This window comes from Anser brachyrhynchus (genome assembly GCF_964034855.1).
Source record: "Anser brachyrhynchus genome assembly, chromosome: 4".
Classification (NCBI taxonomy): domain Eukaryota; kingdom Metazoa; phylum Chordata; class Aves; order Anseriformes; family Anatidae; genus Anser; species Anser brachyrhynchus.
The window spans coordinates 19779920-19800030 of record NC_137698.1 but is presented as its reverse complement, the minus strand read 5'-3'; the positions used below and the strand labels follow the sequence as shown (position 1 = coordinate 19800030).

The 20111-nt window shown below is 36.9% G+C and overlaps 1 long non-coding RNA gene across 1 annotated transcript in view; it reads right to left on the bottom strand.

The window, feature by feature from the left end:
* LOC308193996 overlaps nt 1–18749 on the bottom strand; it is a 25401-nt gene extending 6652 nt beyond the window's left edge. Inside the window, exons 1-4 of the long non-coding RNA XR_013950162.1 lie at nt 17465–18749; nt 12992–13020; nt 10689–10802; nt 1321–1601 (exon numbers count right to left, since the gene is read on the bottom strand). This is a non-coding gene — a long non-coding RNA (uncharacterized lncRNA). The remainder of the gene's footprint in view (nt 1–1320; nt 1602–10688; nt 10803–12991; nt 13021–17464) is intronic.
* Between the last annotated feature and the right edge of the window lie 1362 nt (nt 18750–20111).

The window sequence follows — 20111 nt, the reverse complement described above, 5'->3', positions numbered from 1 at the left end:
TTAAATACAATCACTGACTGAAATGAGAACCTTATCATTTTACCTTTTAAAACTTAGTGCAGTCATATTTTGGTCATATTTTGCTTCTTTCAAAGAACTCACAAAGTAAAAAATAAAATAAAAATAAAGAAACAAACAAACAAATATGAATTCAACATAACATTAACCTGAATCAATTATTAAAATACCAAACAATCACAAGTGATTTTTTATTCTTTGTTCAATGGTAGCACCGTGTATATATGAAGACTTATGCTATATTATAATTGTGAAAATAATTTTCAATCAAATGAAGCATGAAGTGGCTTTGTATTTTATCCCCAATCTTTCATTTCAAATGCTGATTCTCCTGGTGATTTTTATGATGCCTTTTCTTGGACCCTGAGGTTAAAAATGCCCAGACACAAGAGTTCTTCACATGAGAAATATGACAGTGACAAGCTTGCATATGTCTTACCCAAGCCCATGTGCCTAAATTCTAAATTTTCCTCTGTTATTCTTGCCTATCCCATGTATTTGTGGAGGAAGAGAATATGATACCACACAACAAACAGAATGGAGTGGAATTACTTCATACTGCTGGTGCAACATTGATGCTGCTCATCTCCCTTTCAGTTTATTCAGCCTTGCAGAGGCTACATCCAATCAATATGATTAATGACAACTTGACTGGAGTGATCTATTCATTCAAAGATCACTTCTATTAATATACTCCTATTTTCAGGATATTTGTAATATTTCAAGTTTGAATAGCTATTCCATAGGGTCATCAAACCTTGCCTTTCTAACTTCTCTGGTGAAAGAGGAGATGGTATCTGCTTTTACAGACCTTAGTTCAGGTATGTGATTAATTTTTTTTTGTAGTTGTTTACGTCTCAGGGAAACTAAAGGTAGTACATATGTCTTTAAAAGGTGATAAATAAAAATAAAAATAAAATTAAAATTAAAAAGGAAGTGATTTCAACCTAATTAAGTACAGGGTATTCCACCGGATATAAGTCATGAAATTCAGGGTATCTGTGGGCAGCTTCCCATTCATGATTTAGTGAACAGGAGTGTTCTTCACTGATTTATCTGCCATGGAAGAGATGATTAGTTGACAAAAAGAAGGGGAGAAATAAAAGCTATAAAGTCTAAATGAAAACTTTGTAAGGCATAAAAAAGGTCCTTTTTCAATCACTGAGCCTGTCTCACAAAGGTTGACTTTTATGTGATGGATGAATGTAGACCATTACCCTTTACTTTAGTATACTCATGTCAGACTACCTCATACAGTGCAGTTTTCTTGATCAATTCAGCTTATGGAGATAGATATCTCACCTTCTGGTTAGCAGACTGTATTTTGGTGCCAAACAATGCAAGTTCTAATCCAAATATCTGAAGTAAGCAGTTGCTTGGTGACTGAAGTGTGAAATAAATTGCTGCAAACATCTCATCTTGGTGAATATTTTTCCTTTATTGAATGGTGGTTATTTTGTTTGTTTATTTATTGAACTCAGAGTTGGGGGAAAAAAACTGGATCAATCATTTTTGGTGCTGGAAATGTTTAGGAAAATCACTTTGCTGCAATCCAGTATTCACGAAACACTGTTTTCCTTTTCCTGTAGAGAAAAATGAAAGTCATGACTGAGAGCATTACGAATTTGGCTTGTGAAAGAGGGGATGTCCTGTATATCTCTCAGTGATTCTCTTCTCCTGTATCTATCCACTGTCCAAGTGATGGAATGAAAGATGCTGTTATGAATGAGGTGCTGCATAATCTTTATCCTACAAGAATTTCACTCTGGTTCCGGAACATTCTCAGTTTATAAAGTATTTTGTGATTTTTAGCAGCCAAATTCTGAATAATAATAATAATATAGCTATACGGGAAAAAGAAGGGAATGTGGGGACAGAGACAGATGCTTTGCTGAACTCTGTAGTGCTGTGTTTGTCATACTGAATATATATGTGATATACATATATATATATGGTCTCTCTCTCTATATATTTATATATATATATGCTAGAATTGAGCACAGAATACATATATATGTATTTTAAAGACCATTCCTGCTAACTAGGTCTGGATTATGGAGTCTCCTTGCAGAAAAATCAAAACTTACCTTCATGTGTGTGGATGCTGTGTGGCCACAGACTTTACACAATATATTTCAGTAAGAAAAATGTCTGTTAGCATGAAGCTGAGTTGTTATATGGATTTTTGTTTGTTTTCATCTCTACCAGTAAATCAAAACTTTACTTCTAAAAATATAGTTGATTTTTTTCCCCATAAAAATGATCTTTATTCTGAATATGAACAGCATGTAAAAAAATATTCATCCTGATCTGTACATATTGAGTGTTGTCCAGTTCCTACTGCATGATATCATTCTTTAAGGAGAGAGAGATACTCATGTGTATATGCTAAAATAAATAAATAAATAAATAAATAGAACACTTTTTTCTTTTTGTAAATCACTTTCTTCTCTAAATGAGAGTTTTGTTAGACTGTTGAGCTGGATTGGTTGAGAACTTGGCAATTTCAGTCACATAAGGAGTCCAGCACAACACAGTGCTGAGGTTTACTGGGAAAAATATTTCATAGAATCATAGAATCATAGAATATCCTGAGTTGGAAGGGACCCTTAAGGATCATCAAGTCCAACTCTTGATACCGCACAGGTCTACCCAAAAGTTCAGACCATGTGACTAAGTGCACAGTCCAATCTCTTCTTAAATTCAGACAGGCTTGGTGCAGTGACTACTTCACTGGGGAGCCTATTGAGAGTGCAACCACCCTCTCAGTGAAGAGCCTCTTCCTGATGTCCAGCCTAAACGTCCCCTGCCTCAGCTTAACACCAATCCCACGGGTCCTGTCACTGGTGTTAATGGAGAAAAGGTCTCCTGCCTCTCGACACCCCCTTACAAGGAAGTTGTAGACTGTGATGAGGTCTCCCCTCAGCCTCCTCTTCTCCAGGCTGAACAGGCCCAGTGACCTCAGCCGTTCCTCGTACGTCTTCCCCTCCAGGCCTTTCACCATCTTCGTAGCCCTCCTCTGTACACTCTCCAACAGTTTCATGTCCTTTTTATACTGTGGTGCCCAGAACTGCACACAGTACTCGAGGTGAGGCCGCACCAGCGCAGAGTAGAGCGGGACAATCACCTCCCTTGACCTACTAGCGATGCCGTGCTTGATGCACCCCAGGACACGGTTGGCCCTCCTGGCCGCCAGGGCACACTGCTGGCTCATATTCAACTTGCTGTCTACCACGACCCCCAGATCCCTCTCTTCTAGGCTGCTCTCTAGCGTCTCATCGCCCAGTCTGTACGTGCAGCCAGGGTTTCCCCGTCCCAGGTGCAGGACCCGGCACTTGCTCTTATTGAACTTCATGCGATTGGCGATCGCCCAGCTCTCCAACCTATCCAGATCCCTCTGCAAGGCCTTTCCACCCTCATTCGAGTCCACAACTCCTCCAAGTTTGGTGTCATCAGCAAACTTGCTCAAAATACCTTCTATTCCTACATCCAGATCGTTTATAAAAATATTGAAAAGTACCGGCCCTAAAATGGAGCCTTGAGGGACCCCACTGGTGACCGCCCGCCAGCCTGACGCAGCCCCATTTACCATAACCCTTTGGGCCCTGCCCGTTAGCCAATTGCTCACCCATCGTATGATGTTTTTATTTAGCTGTATGGTGGACATTTTGTCCAGTAGGATCCTATGGGAAACCGTGTCAAAAGCCTTGCTGAAGTCCAAAAAAATCACATCAGCTGGTTTCCCTTGGTCCATCATACGGGTGATCTTATCATAAAAGGAAATCAGGTTAGTTAGGCAGGACCTGCCCTTCACAAACCCATGCTGGCTGGGACCAATGACTGCTTTGTCCCCCAGGTGAGCCTCAATAAGTTCGAGAACCATCTTCTCCATGATTTTACCAGGCACTGACGTGAGACTGACAGGCCTGTAATTGCTAGGGTCTTCTTTCTGACCCTTCTTGTAAATCGGCACAACATTTGCCAGCTTCCAGTCTACCGGGACCTCTCCAAATTCCCAGGATCGTTGAAAAATAATTGAGAGAGGTTCCGCGATGACGTCCGCCAGCTCTTTCAGCACCCGGGGATGAATCCCATCCGGACCCATGGACTTGTAGGGATCCAGGTGGAGTAGCAAATCCCGCACACGTTCAGGGTCGGTTGGGAGTTTGTCATTCCCACCGTCCCAGCCCTCTAGCTCAGGGCACCCTGGGTCCCGAAGCCCATCATCGGCATTGAAGACAGAGGCGAAGAAGGCGTTAAGCGTCTCTGCTTTGCCTATGTCATTGTCTGTGAGGAGACCTTCCCTATCAAGGAGCGGCCCTATGTATTCTTTAGTTCTCCATTCACATATCTGAAAAAGCCCTTTTTATTTTCTCTCACAGACACAGCCAGCTTCAACTCTAGGTGTGCTTTGGCCACACGAATTTTCTGCCTACAAACACGAACGGCATCCCTGTATTCTTTCCATGACACCTGGCCCTCCTTCCAGTAGCGAAAATTTCTAATTTTTTTTTTTTTTTTTTCTTAATGGTGGGTTTAGGTTCCAACACTGTTAAGGAGGAATCAGCTAGAACCATCACTAGTTATGTTTCTATTTCATAACATCCATACAAGAGCTCAAAGAGAAGATCAGATAAACAGTAACTACAAATCACTGCAATTTTTTGTGAGACCAGTGCACCAGTGACATTTAAGGAAAGAAATGAAAAAGAAGAAAGTCTGAAGCTCACCAGGAAATATTTATTTCTAATGAACTGGCATTTTTGAAATTTTAAATATTTTTTCCTGTCATGGATTGTAGTTAAAATCAGTAAATCAATTTTTTTAATTCTAAAAACAGACACATTGATGAGGATCAAACACTATGTTTGTACCATATGCATGCTTGTGTGTGAGTGTGTGTGCACACCTACATACATACTTCATTATTTTCTTGCTACTGCAACAAGACCATGACACTTCTGCAGGCCCCACGACCAGACCCATACAGCAGACATGATGAAGAAGGGTATGATGAAGAAAGAGGATGCTTTAGTGCCAGTAGTGTAGTATCAGATGCTCTCTCAGTAGTCAGTGGAGATCTGGGTGCTCTTGAGAGCAGCTTAGAGTAAGAATCTGACCTTGGATGCTGTGTGTGGCAATACTGCGTTTACATGGCAAGGTTTTGGTAATGAGGGGCTGCAGTGGTGGCCTCTGTGAGAAAAATCCAGAAGCAGCCCCATGTTAGAAAAGAGCTTCATCTGGCTCCAAAGGGACCCACTACTGGCCAGAGCCAAGTCAATAAGCAATGTTGCTGGCGCCTCTGTAAGAGCAGATTTAAGAAAGGGAAACAATACTGCTGGACAACAGCAACTGGGAGAGTGTGGAGTGATAAACAGCCCCGTATACACAAAGATCAGTGCAGAAGGAGGGCAAGGAGGTGCTCCAGGCACGCAGCAGAAGTTCCCCTGCGGCCTGTGGAGAGGCCCCTGGTGGAGCAGGCTGTCCCCCTGCAGCCCATGGGTCCCACATGGAGCAGATCTCCACACTGCAGCCCGTGAAGGAGCCCCTGGTGGAGCAGGTGGATGTGGCCTGGAAGAGGCTGCGGCCCATGGAGAACCCCCTGCAGGAGCAGGACCCGGGCCGGAGCTGCAGCCCGTCGAGAGGAGCCCACACAGGAGCAGGGGGTCTGGGGGGAGATGATGCCCATGGGGGATCCATGTTGGAGCAGTTTGCTCCTGACGGATGGACCCTGTGGTACGGAGCAGTTCTTGAAGAGCTGCTGCCTGTGGGAAGCCTACACAGGATCAGTTCAGGAAGGGTGGCATCCTGTGGGAGGGACATAGGCAGAGAGTGACAGTGAAGGAACAGCAGAGATGAAGCACGAAGGACTGACCGCAGCCCCCAACCCCTGTTCCCGGGTGCTGCTCACATGGAGGACATAGAGAGGGTGAATTGGGGGGGGGGGGGGGAAGAGAAGGTGCTTTTCGTTTACTTTCAGTTTCTCACTGCTCTAGCTTGTTAGTAATAGGTAATAAATTACATGAATCCCCCTATGCTGAGTCTGTTTTTCCTATGATAATTGTTGGGTGATCTCCCTGTCCTCAGCTCAACCCTTGAGCCTTTTCCTTCTATTTTCTCCCCCCTTTCCCTTTGAGGACGGGGAGTGAGAGACCAATTGGGGTGGAGCTCTGTTGCCCAGCTGAGTAAAACCACCAGAGTTGCACACTGCATAAGTATGTCTCTCACCTTAAAGAAAGACCTCATGCAGTAGGAAGCAGATCATTGTCTACATATATAGACCAGGATGAGAATTCCCCAGGAAATTCCATCTTCTTGTCTGCCCCCTACCAAAATTTTTTTAAGAAAGTGTGGTGACATACTAGAGAGATGAACAAAGATCAGTCTAGGCCCAGCTTAGTGTTCACAGAGACACTGAAGTGTTATCTCTCGCCTTCTCTTGAACTCCTGGACAACAGCAAGCAGGAAACTACTCTGTCAGAGGAAACCCAGGGGAGGAGAGATAGAGAGTCTGGGGGCAGCAGCAGCAATCTCTGGTGGCACTATCATGGCTGAGGTCTCTGGTGGGTGTTCCTGAATTGGCCCTTCCTAATGGATGCAGAGAGCATAAATTATGAAGGAAGACTGCAAGCTTGACCAGGGTTTCAGTCTTGTCAGGATCAAAGAGCAAGTCAGTAAGATCACAGAATCACAGAATCATCTAGGTTGGAAGAGACCTCCAAGATCACCTAGTCCAACCTCTGACCTAACTAAGAAGTCCTTCACTAAACCATATCACTAAGCTCTACATCTAAATGTCTTTTAAAGACCTCTAGGGATGGTGATCTAACCACTTCCCTGGGCAGCCCATTCCAATGCCTAACAACCCTTTTGGTAAAGAAGTTTTTCCCAATATCCAACCTAAACCTTCCCTGGCACAACTTTAGCCTATTCCCCCTTGTCCCATCATCGGGCACATGGGAGAATAGACCAATAAGGTTGAAAGAAGCCTTCATACTCAGACTAGCATATTTCTTTTCTTCCATTTCTTCACCTAGTTTTATAACTGTCAAAAAAATGTTCTCTGTATTGATGTAATTTATATCTATATAGATATATAGATATATAAAATTCAGTTTGCTTTAGTTTGGCTTAACTGTGATAACCAAATACTGGATAACCAGAATGCCTTCTTCACTGAATATTATGGCAGACTACATAGACTGGGGCACCAAAGCATCTTAACAAGTATTACCAGCACACCTATATTCACACCTATATTTGCACGATTTGGGGTACATGACCAAGAGAAATGGGATTGATATTGGTAGGAGAGAAAACAATAATCAGGAACATTCTTTGGCGCAGAGTAAGAAATTTGAGTGCAAATATGAACTCTAAGAGTCAGAGTTTGACACTCTGTGTCAAAATACAGCTGCAATGCAGCCGAAAATAAACATTTAATTCCAAAGATCCACTCACTTCAATAAACTAAAATGCAGTTGCCTGACTAAGTCACACTGGTCTTATACCACTAGCAAATCCAGAATAAACAAAGCTCAGCAAGAGAAAGCCTTGAAAGAAAATAAAAGGTCAGATCTGGCAAACTATCCAAACTTATGAACATTTGTAGTAGTGCTTTGTGCTTAACTCAGATATAATATCTGCTGTCAGATCACAGAATCACAGAATGTTTAATGTTGGAAGGGTCCTCTGGAGGTCATCCCGTCCAGCTCCCATTTACATACTAATTCATAACTTCCTATGACTGATAGTCACCTTGACGAAACAAATTCTCATATTTTACTTATTAAGCACCTTGATGTTTCTCTATGGTTTAAACTATTTATGGACTATCTTATGATCAGAGGAAGAATACCAGACAAGGCAAGTAAACACTGTATTCAGGATGAAAGAAGTGGCATAGCTGGGAAAACCTGTGACATAAAGTGAAATACTACAATAAGAATAGTAAATCAATGTGAAAATGTGCTACAGCATGAAGTCAAAGATTTTCTAGAGATCCATTCTTAACGTTGGTCTGAAAATGAAGTATTGAATTTTCCACAATTACCCACTATGCAGTGTTTATTTTTCTTAAAAGTATTAAGCAAGAAGCTTACTACCACAATTAAAGAATGGATAGAGGAAAATATTTTCCATGACGAAAACTGCCTGATAAAATGCAAGTCTGCATGAAATAGAAGAGGAAAGCAGCAACAGCCACAGTGAAATTTCAAAAGTTTAGTGTGTCTTGTGAAAGAAAAAGTTCTTATTTCAAGTCTAGGAGAGGAAAAGATATATCATATTGATAACCACGCCTATGCCTTGTAGCATTTCCAGAAAAGATACAGCTGAAGAAAAACTACTTCAATACTTATCCATCATTTTCTTAAAAAAAAAAAAATCCATATGCTTTTTTTTCACCCTTTTCCTTCTCATTGTTTTCCTCTTCTTCATTTCCTCTACATTTTATTTCTTCATATTCAGTTAGTTCTCATTGTTTCTCTTTCTCTTTTGTTCATTCAATTTGTGTCTCTTTAGAAGAGTGCAAAGCATAGATATTACCCAATAAAAGAACTTCACATTACATTGCATTGTCTGGTACAGGCTGGAATGAGAATGCTGCACACGTAAAATAAAGCTTTAGCATAACCTCTCTAAAGTTTTTGCATATTTTTGGTTGGTTTGTTTTGGGGGGGCAGGGACTTCATTTTATATATGGATGTATGTATGTGCATGCTTACATATATTTATTTATACAAGCAATTATTTTATTATATGGTTTGGCAGTCTGCTGCTTCCTAAGAATGTGAGGAAAGTCTTGTAATCTATCAATAATTGGATAAATCAGATCTAACTTTAAAAAAAAAAAAAAAAACTCATGGTTTTCTAACCTGGAGTTCAGACATCAGTTAATTTGGGGGGTGTTTAAATACTTAAGCTTTATATTGTTCTTTTTATGAGTTATTCTCTTTTGTTCTTCTGTGAAAAGGTCTCACTCATCAACAAAATAAGAAAAGCTAAATACTGTTTAAGCTCCCAGGAGATGAGATTTTTTCCAAGTCTCTTAATTATCCAGACATTTTTGCAGCCATGAATGTAGTTCTTAAGCCAAAAAAAAGTCTAGAATTAAAATAGCATGAGAACAGTACAATCTTTTAAAGTATTGGTTGATGGTCTTTTCAAGCTTCATATTTTGTGGAGTTTAGTAACATACTGCCTGATTTGCCAGACAATTTTAATGTCCTGTTTTGCAGGTAGCAGCAGTTGATATTTAACCATTCACTTTCTGGTATCACTAAATGAAGCTAGGAGTTTCTTACAAGAAAAAGAATCTCTGTCTCTGACAGTCTGGTTATGTTAATTTTAGCTTCTTTCTTAGTAATAAAACTGAAAAAAAGTTGCCAAATTAAGAAGAATCACAAGGAGGAAAGGGGTGATTTTCCTTCTTTGCAATGTTAATATCTTAGCAACAGAAGATAGGCCGTAAAAATGCCTAATATTATTACCTCCAACAACGTTTGATTTAAGCTGAATCAAATCTCCAAAGCTTCAATAATTTCTTGAAATTTATGCTGATGAATTTGTATATGCGTGTTTGCATGTGGAAAAAAAACAAAACAAAACAAGGTTGCAGGCAAAGGGAATAGATTAGATGTAATTTGGTCTAAATATTCTAAGCTTTGCTTTCATACTGTTTAAAATGTTACTGCTAAAATTCAGTGGGGAAAAAAAAAAAAGAAGGAAAAAAAAAAGGATGAATTTACATGAATAGATTCACCCCTTCTATTCTTGTAGTTTAAACCAGGATGTGTCTTCACAGCGTGATCTGAGAGTATCTCACCACTTTGTATAACATTACATGAGCTTCTGATGGCATAAAACACTGAAAACACCCCTCATCTTCCGTGAAGAAACACTACAGATTTAAAATAAATTAAGTGTGGGTTGAGCACTCTGCCAAGAGACAACATCCCTAATTGGCAGCTGCTGTTACAGCAGAGGTTGATTAGAGATGAGAGAGTAGTAATTCTCAACAGAAAGGAACTGTCTGATATTATTAAAAATTACCTGCTTGTCACAGCTGTTCAGTCTGCTTATTTTTAGCATGAGTTTGAGTTTGAAAGACTGGAATCCAAAGTTATCATTACCCAACATAGAAAGAATGTTTTTGGAAGACATTTGTACACTATCAGCAGAAAATTAACTAGAAAGTGTGACAAATTGTAAAAATTCTAAGTAATGTATGAAGGTGTTTGTAAAAGAGCTTTTTTTCCAGTATTTTCTGCTGAAGATGGCATTTGCATGCCATAACATAGAGGAAAAAGGGGAAAAAAATGTTTACCTCAGGCAAGAATAAGGGGAAAAGGGAAAAGCTGTAAAAGCAGAAACAGATGTACTGAAATGAAAGATCTATATCTCGTAAAAAAAAAAAAAAAAAAAAAAAAGTTGAAAGAAGCACACAAGGAACATTTAATGCCAGATATATATGCTTATTCTTGAATTGAACTTCTGGGAAAAAAAAATGCTGTTTAAGTTGGGTAATCACTAATGACAGCAGGGCCTATCTCTTTATCTTCCCCCTGTCCCATGCTTACTGTTTTTACAAGCTGATCTTTTTAAACTCATCTGGAAAGGCAACATCTGAACAATGTCAGTATTTTAAAAATAATGCAAAGAAATCTTACCTAATGGTCACTGGTCATAAGTCTAAGACTTGTTGTGACTTTGGGTACCTTTTGCTTACAATGAAGGCACAGCATAAAGTGCAGATGTTCTCTTTCAGTGAATGATGTCAGAACCTAAAAAGAAAGAGTGGAATTTAGAAAGTCCAAGAATAAACAAAAGACAATAAGCTGGGAACTATAGGCTAACAATGATATTTCAAAGTCTATGACATAACATTTCCAAAAATAATAGGAGTAAAGAAGAAACATTCTAAAATACTTTTATTTAGAATTTATATTGCATGTGAGCTACAAGATGAACTACAGGTATCAAATATTTATCAATTATATCAATTATTTAATATTATAAATTATATAATTTATACATCATATTATAAAGCATTTCTGTAGAGTTTCTTAAGTTTGTGTAGTAATGCACGAGATAACTGAAAAAGGTGAACTGTGGTCTTATTCAAGACAGTACAACAGGCAGAGCTGATTTATTGGAACATTCAGGATCCAAGTATTTAATTCTCAACTGTGTTTCCACATGGAAAAAATGTGGCAAGACTTTTTTTTTTTCTTTGTATCTTGAGTACATAACACATAGCAGTCATCCAATTATCTGGAACATTGATAACTTTGCATTCATATTTAAAATTAAGAATGATCAGAAAGCCCAAAGATTTAAATATCATTCTGTTTTAAGCTGAAATGATAGTAGAAAATTTAATGTACTTTTTTTTTTTTTTTCCCAAATGTCTGAAAATATCTTTACTAGATGGTTAATGCAGTATTGTATCATTTTGGTTAAATTTGTGTAGTATTCTACAAGAGGAAAAATGATAAAATATACACATTAACCATAGGAATTTGGAATTTAAGATCTATTTTTAAAAGTGATTTAAAAATATACAAGCCTGAATACTGCATACTTTGAAAATTCCATGTGTTACCAAATTTCTAAGAAATGAATAATGCAAAACCCACAGTTGATAAAAAAAAAATCCTACTATAGCAGTCAGAGTATACTTGTTGTTGGTTTTATTCTTATTTTCCCACAGTTAAAAAATAATCTCAGAATGACTATCTATGGAAAAAAATATAGTCTCATCAAATTTGTCTCATTAACTGAACAGAACAGAAAATCTATATATATATATATAAAAGATAAAAACATCAGAACAAATAGTATATGTTCTTTATCTATTCTCATTTTTCCATATATATATATATATATTAGAATATGTAATATTTTTGTGCAAATTATGCTGAATTGATACCTCACAATTTGAAGAGACATAGGTAATTGCAGTTTTTTGATCTGGGTAGTCATATTACAGTGACAGAAATTATTGTTGAAAGAACAACAATAAGTGACCTGCAGATTGACCTCAATTTTTTTTTCTGCTGAATTGTACTTAATTATGTATGCCTTACAGACATGGGATCAAAAAGCTAAAACAGTGCCAGAAGGATAGAGGACCATCTTTCTAAAGGTTCACTTCTGTTATTCAACAAAATATTATATAAATATATATATTTTGCTGGAAATACAGTGTGAGAGCAACCTTGGCAAAAGAAAAATGTTAGTTTTATCTTATCACAACAGTAGACAGGAAGATTCACTGGTGCCTTTCACCTCACACACGGCCTATGCCAAAGTTAGAGGGCTGGTCCCTAATAGGACACCAAACAAGGAAAAATACAGTTGGCGAAATAGTGAATAAAGAGAGGAAACAGTATTAAATAAATCCCATAATCACAATGCTGTCTCTAGACTCTTCCAGATAGAATATTTTTTGTCATTAGTCCCAAGCTATTTATTTGTTGAGACCTAAAGTAAGAGTAACATTTAGCTCTTTGTGAATAAATGTACTAGTTTTCATTAATTTAACAAGTCAACCTTAGGCCAAAGTTAATCTCTAAGGGTTGTAAATTTATTCCTCAGAAGTCCAGAAGTTAATTTAAAGTCCAATCATATGGCCTAAGTTCATCCTTCTATCTGAGAGCTTCAGCCATTTCAAAAAAATATTCTGAATTAACACCGAAGTATGTGAAAAAGAATGAAGAGGGGCTGAGCACTGATCACTGGGAGACAGGGGAGAAGCATATTTTTTGTAATATAAATACACCCACCAGGAGCAAGTCCCACAGAATGACAGGAATTCTTTTGTATTAAACAAAATTGTCCCAAACATGATTGCTGTACTAAAAGAGTCATGGGTTTCTTCTCCTTTGACAAGAGGAGATAAAAAAAAAAAAAAAAAAACACTAAAGGAAAGCGTAGCAATATTCCATTGGAGGAATTTGATGTTCCCCACCTGGTTCCATTAGTTCCTGTTTTTCCATTCTGGAAAAAGGAAAAAGAAAACGTTATGCGGTGAAACACAGATGTTTGGTTCAGCTCCACTAGTAAATCCTTCTTCTATTGCACCAAGAATATACCTCCTTAATGAAAGTATAGATCTTAATATTATTAAAGGATTCTCTGCCTCTTTTTTACTGTTACAAATCATTATTTCATGTGTATGTGATGTATCTAAAGTATCTTACTTCTTAACATGTTAAAACCTGAAACTTAGACTTCAGGGTGTCTTTCTGCTCTATGAAGACTGGGTGCAACTTCTTCAGATTTTTTTTTCTTAAATCAAAAGAAATATGAAGAGTATGTCAGACTCCAGCTATGTTAAAATAACCTAATTCTTTAATTAATTTGATTTGCTCCCTATTTTAACTAGGCTACTCATTCAAAAATTTTCATTGTCAAACTTCAAGTCTCTCACAAGTCTGATGAGCTTGCTATTGTATAGCAATATATTGTATATAATGTGCAATTTTCATTAACCTTAACTGAATTCATTTCTGCCGACCCAGAGAACAATTTACTGCAATGTGTTAATTTTAGAGGGGATATTTTAGACTACATGATTACATGTAGGACTAGCATGAAAATGTTTTTAAACTTTTTTTCCTTTAAACATTTTTTTCCTGTAACATTTTAAATTTATATTTACATTACCTGTATAAAGCCCAGAAGATACATGGCAGGGGGTGGAGGGCTGGTGTCAGAAAAGTAAGAAGCCAATGAGGAATATAGCAACGTAGATCTAAAAAATGTGTCTAAATTATTATGAACCCACAACTTAAAACAGAAGGGACAAAAACCGTGAGGTCAACTGAGAGCACACAATAGTTATGTTAACTACCTGATTCACAGAAGTTCCTACAAAATTCAGGTGTAATTTCACAAAGTGATTTTTGCATCTAACTCTAAAAATCCTGCTGCAGATTACTCTTTTCTCAAATCCATGAAGACAAATCTCGCTACATTCACGGGTGTTCAAAGACACAATCAGTCCAAAGCAATAGAAGTAAGAGCTGAAAAGAGTTTTGCATTCCATAGTGCTGTTATTTTCAAAAACTCTGGTGAAATCTTTCTTAATTGCAAAACCAAGTGTATGAAGGAATGAGAAATCAAAAGCTTTTTTTTTTTTTTTTTCTTTTTTTCCTGAAAGAAATACTAGCTTGATTTTGGCTCTTTGTATCATCACATGGCCATCCTTGCACCCAACATTTAGAATCTCTTGATTCAAGTAGAGTTGCTGTAGAAATCAGTGCGGGTAATGGTAGAACAGGGAATTAGATTTGGCTTCTGGTATTTCAGTCCTCTATTGTATTTCTATTATGTTTTCATAAAATTGCCATTATAAGAGACAATGATCCATAAGCACCTTTGAATGCAATTACTGATATTAGGTAATTTAAATGCATCCAAAGATGGATGTGGTGGTGGAAGAAGAACTGAAAACTTCTTTTGGAGGACAAGCCACTGAAATAATTACATGTAAACACAGTAATGCATTTGTTGGCATTTTTCTATAGCAAGCTCCATCAGTTTAAGATTGCAGCAATATTGTTAGGTCGTACAGAATGGGTGAAAGACGGAGTGGGGCTTTCTTAGCCTATTTAGAAACAAAAAATCACTCTAATTTCAGTAAAATATTTCATTATATTAGTTTGATAAATATGCAAGCTTTTGTGTAGTATTTCAGGACTTCACCCCAGAAAGCCTAGGTGAAACTGGTGTGCATCTGTCCTACAATGAAGGAAATAAAACACAGATTGCCCCTAAACCTGCATAAATTTATAGCATTCCTGACTTGAATTCTATTTAGCCACTATTTAACAGGTTCCAACTATGTGTTTTGCACTGAAATGAAAAAATAATATTAAAATTGCTACAATATAAATACTTGTCATTTTTAGGCTACAGGTAAAAAAACAAGGCAAGATTATTTATGCGGGTGAAACAAAACACTCCTCACATGCACAATAGCAGCTCATTATGTACTGCAGCCTGCAGCCTGAAAAACAGCAACTGTGCACAAAAATATCTCTTTGAAAACCAAATGAATTAGAATATCTTTTTTTCTAAAAGGGAATAAAGGCCATATTTGCTATTATTTTGTATTCACTTCAGTTAGATCAGTTAATATGTTCAGTCTTCTCTGAACATGTGAAAACAGTTATTTTTTGGTAGTGGTGCTTTAATATATTTTCAAACAAATGTATTTATTTCCTCAAAACATTCAGGAACTAACAAGAACAAACCATTTAAGAAAATATTTGTCACTGTCAAATTCTAGGGTACCTAGAAAACCAAACTTTTTCATTTACTCTTAAAGATGAGGGATGAAATTCATCTGCTGGGAAGGCACCAAATAGTTCAAATACCAGTTATTTTCAACTAAGGTTTAGATCAGGACTAAAGTCAGCCCTACTTAAAATTTACTCGTTAAATTTATCCACCTCTATCACTCTACAGAGAGAATATAATAAACTTTTGTGAACTCATTAAAGTTTCAGCACCATGACTCAGATCTCATTTGCACTGAAAGCAGCTGGCTAAGTGCAAAAATGAATCCCCATTCCCTAAGTTTACAGGTGTTTCTGTTGAAAGCTTTCAAACATCTCAATCCATATCTACAGACCAGCAGGGGAATTTTTTCCTCTGAGCTGCATCTTTTCCCCTTTGTGTACTGGCATATTTGGTAATTGACTGGGCCTTCTTTCCCTGCTTGTTCTTATCATTCTATTTCCCTTAAAAATAAAGAAACTCATACCCTTGAACTTCTTTTTCACTCACAGTAATGTACTCCAACTGAGTACCAAGGTGTCTACTGGCTTCATGAAAAGGAAAATGAATGATTTCTTGCTACTGTAGCTGTCCTTGCTGTGTCATAGATATATGATTAGACTGTACTTTTTAGAAGGCAAATGTAAACTTTTGTAACTTACCTTTTTTATTTTTAAAACTATAAAGAAACCCTACCATTACATAAAATCAATTCCACAGAAATTAATTTTCTTCTGTGTCTCCTAGCCACGATAACACTATTATTTTCTTGTTTCAGGTTGCCACTGTGAGACTCGCTTGCACATTTAATTATTTAAAATTCTTCATTTATCTTTAGAATGGTATTCAGTGGCATACTGGATTTACAAAAATAAATCATCCTTACTTTCTGCCTGCACAGATTGCTAAAGGGTATGTATATATTGAGCTTTTAGTCTTTTTTTCAGGACTCATTTCTGGACCGTATCACCAAAATAATTAGTCAAAATGTTGTGCAGCACAAGAAGCATAAAGCATGTTCAGTTTTCACATCCATAGCAATGCATTACTGAGGAATGAAAGAAAATGGAAGGAGATTTACAGGAGTGTTTTTACTGTATGACAGAAGTCCCCAGGATAGATGAGAGACTGGAAAATGTAGGCCTGTTTTTTGTATTTGATGGAAACATATACAGTGAGATTTCCCTGGGCTGCCAAAGGAATGATACAAAGAATGTGCACTTCTTCATACATATCAAAAAATATATATATTTAATATTAAGTAGGACACCATTTCGTATTTTTAAAATATTTCTGTTAGTTACGAAGTAAAGCAGTAGCCAAATCTCAATAAACCTTAATCAGCTTTACCATAATAATTTTTTGTAGGTGCATTTAAAACTTCAAGAAATACCAACTAACATGAAATAGTCCATGGGAATCTATTTTGTGTGAAGTGGAAATAACTTTGGACTGGGACAAAGTCAAAGAAATACTACTCATCTCGACAATAAATCATAGGGTGAAGAAGTATTCCTTTATTTACACTTTTTGTTTTTCATGTATGCAAAAATACGCTACCTTATCTATTCTAACATATCTTCTGACTTCCACAAGCAGAAATAAAGTTGGAAGCATCTTACAAAAGTAAATAGTTATTTTTGTTTGTTTGTCTCAAGCTGTCTTCTTGTGCTGTCACAATTTGTTTGCTGTTAACACTTTTAAAGAACTTAAGTGGGAAAGTATATATGCCACATATGACATATATCAAGCATAATTGGAATCAATGCAACAACACAAATGAAGTTTGAAAACATTGGATATACACAATGTGTGCAATCTTATCTCCTAGTGTAGCCATAACTGCTAGGGTAATGCAGATATAATTCCTTGAATGCCATTAAAGCTGTGGAAGGTTACTTCAAAAGAACATTCTCATGTCTGAGCTTAGCTCTGTCTATGAAGCACACAGTTTCATAACATAGCTAACTTCATGAAAAAAACAACCTGGCTTACTTAATGTTGAAGCAAAATTTGAGACAACAAACTAGGAAAACCCTAAGCTATTACAGCCCAGAAAGTTTAGACCTCATTTTTACATATAGCTATTCTCACATCAAGCACCCAGACTCAAAATTTAGGATTGCAAGTACTATCTCAATCTAATTTCTGAGCTTACCTTAATTAGAATAAACAAGGAAAGAAAAAGCAGAACAAAAAATAAAATAAAATAAATCATATATGAGAGCCTATACTGATACCCCCAAACTGTATGAACAATTACAAGTTCTCAAAACTACAGAAACCAGAAAGTTCACTATTATTTAGTTCACAGGTGATAATTAACTAATCAAAAGCTATAAAGTAAATCAAGCCAGCCACAGAAAGATCTGGGTAAGATACATCCAGATAGTTATAAGACCAGAAGCAGAACAGAAGCTCCTTTATCAGGTAAGGAGAAGTTGGTGGAGGAAACAAATGTTTCATTTGGGGAAAGTTTCTTAATGGCTGTGTAGACTGAGGTATATTTCTTTGTCTTGCTTTCATAGATAACACCAAAATAGGAGGCTAACGTGATCCAGCATACATAGAAATCAGCACCAGGAGTATCTTTGTAACGTTACAGCAGATATAAAGGTGGAACTGTAAAAGGAAGACAAGGCCAATTGAGTTTGTTATTTCAATCATTACCTTCCTTATGAGGAAGTAATATAGTATATATTACTAATTAAACTTGAAGTGCTCAGAAAGGTTTTTAGTTCTCTAGGCATGATTGTGTCTCCTAAGAGACTTGAGGGGAAAGAAATTGATTGTTTCTTACTAAAAAACACTTCTGTATCTCTGAGAATATTTGTTGAATGCAGATACCCCTAATTAATAGGAGCATAGCTGTGATAGAGGAAGCTATAGCATTAGGTATATAAAGAGTTGATCTTGTGACCTTAGAGAAAGCAATGAACTACTTAATTACAAAATGCTGTGGTTGTAGTTCTGAAGTGGTATCACTGAATTGACTACTGTGAAGGCCTAAGCAGAAGTTTGCTGCTGTATGTCATGTAGTTATCAATAATGGAATGGTAGGAGCAGAGCCACTGAATGAAAATTATGATTCCTAGGAAGAAAACTGAGAACAAGTGCCTTCTTCGAAATGATTCCAGTAACTTTATGAGGCAAGAGAGTAGTTGTGATGGCTTCACAACAATAGCCAACTCCACCACACTGCTCTCTCACTCCTCCCTCTTAGCTGCTCTTGCACAGTATTTTTTCCCTTTATTAAATCTGATATCACAGAAGTGAAGCCAGAGTTGCTCATTGGCTCAGTTTTAGCCAGTGGCAGGTAGGTACCTGGAGGTACAGATACTGGCTGTCATCTAGCACAGGGCAGCTTCTGGGCTCTTCTGGCAAAGGCCACCGCTACAGACCACCCCGACTACAAAAACCTTGTCGCATAAACCCAATATGATAGTGAAGTAGAAATTTAATGCATGACTTAAAATGTTGATTATATGAAGCCTCAGATCTATCAGGAATTGACCATAAATAAATAAAAGGATTAAGAGAAATGTAATTATTCAAAACTATAATGAAATCAAAATACTGCTCCTTAAAATTAGAAAAACTTTTAGTCCTCAGTTTAAAAGTGGGCTTAAGACAACAAAAATGGGAGCACGTGTGGTTCCTTATATGAACTTCCGTTAAGGATAAAGATATGATGTGTTTTGCATCAAGGGCAGGTAAAAGGATGAAGTAGACAAATAGAAACTGAAACAATGTGGTAGGGAAAATGAAATGTCTAATCTCAATGAATGCAGAAAGACAGAAAGACGTTAGCATACTACAAACAGGTGCAGGGGAGGCAGGGTCACATCAATACTGGATACAAAAAAGAAATGAGACAGCTGCCTATAGATAACTGACACAGGTTGTAAAATGAACAAACAGAAGGCAAAGCTGGTAAATAAAAGCTAAATGAACTTCTGAATCAACGTTCGTATGTCAGAACCTTCCTTACAGTGAAGGCTGTAGAACAAACTGATAAAATAACCAATAAAAAAGGTCATAATCATGTGAAATGAAGTTCCAAGAGGTTAATACACTGGATTTTAATGTCTAAAGCGTCTTAGCACCAGAGTTCTGGATTTTGCAAATATGCTATTACTGAAGTCCTAGAGGAGATTCTGTGAACTACAGATTTTTAAATGTCAGACAAATTAGTAGATTCAACTTTTTATATTTTGAATAGATATATAAAAAAACACTATTTGGCTAAGAAGAGTCAAAATTACTTATCTAAAGGAAGGTCTTGCCTTTAAGTCTTGCCTGGATGACTCAATGAAGATTTGGATAAGGATCATCCATATAATTCAATTTTCTAGTATTGTCAAAACAATTTTGGCAACAACTTTCACGACTGATATGAAAGAAACTAAATAGGCATGGGAAAATATCAAAGGCCAAATCATGAATTAATTTCGTTAAAAATAGGAAACAGAAAATAATAAATGCTCAAAAAGGCAAGAAATCATCCATGGAGTAATCTATGAGTGTATGTATAGGTGTTTATAAGCATGTTCCTAAATCTGGCAGAAAAAAAGAACAGTTGATGCAGGTCTATGAAAGCATTTATGAGTGGATAGATGTTCCCCATACTCATCCATAAAAAGTTAGGAAGTACCAACTGAAAATTAACAGGGACCAGGTTCAAAATAAAAGTAGCTTGTCTGGAAGCATATTTGGCAGAAATATAAACAAGTGATTGGTATGTTTTTTCTCTTCTCTAGTATATGGCTATTATTGGAAATGAGACAAAGGTCTAGGTGGATGTT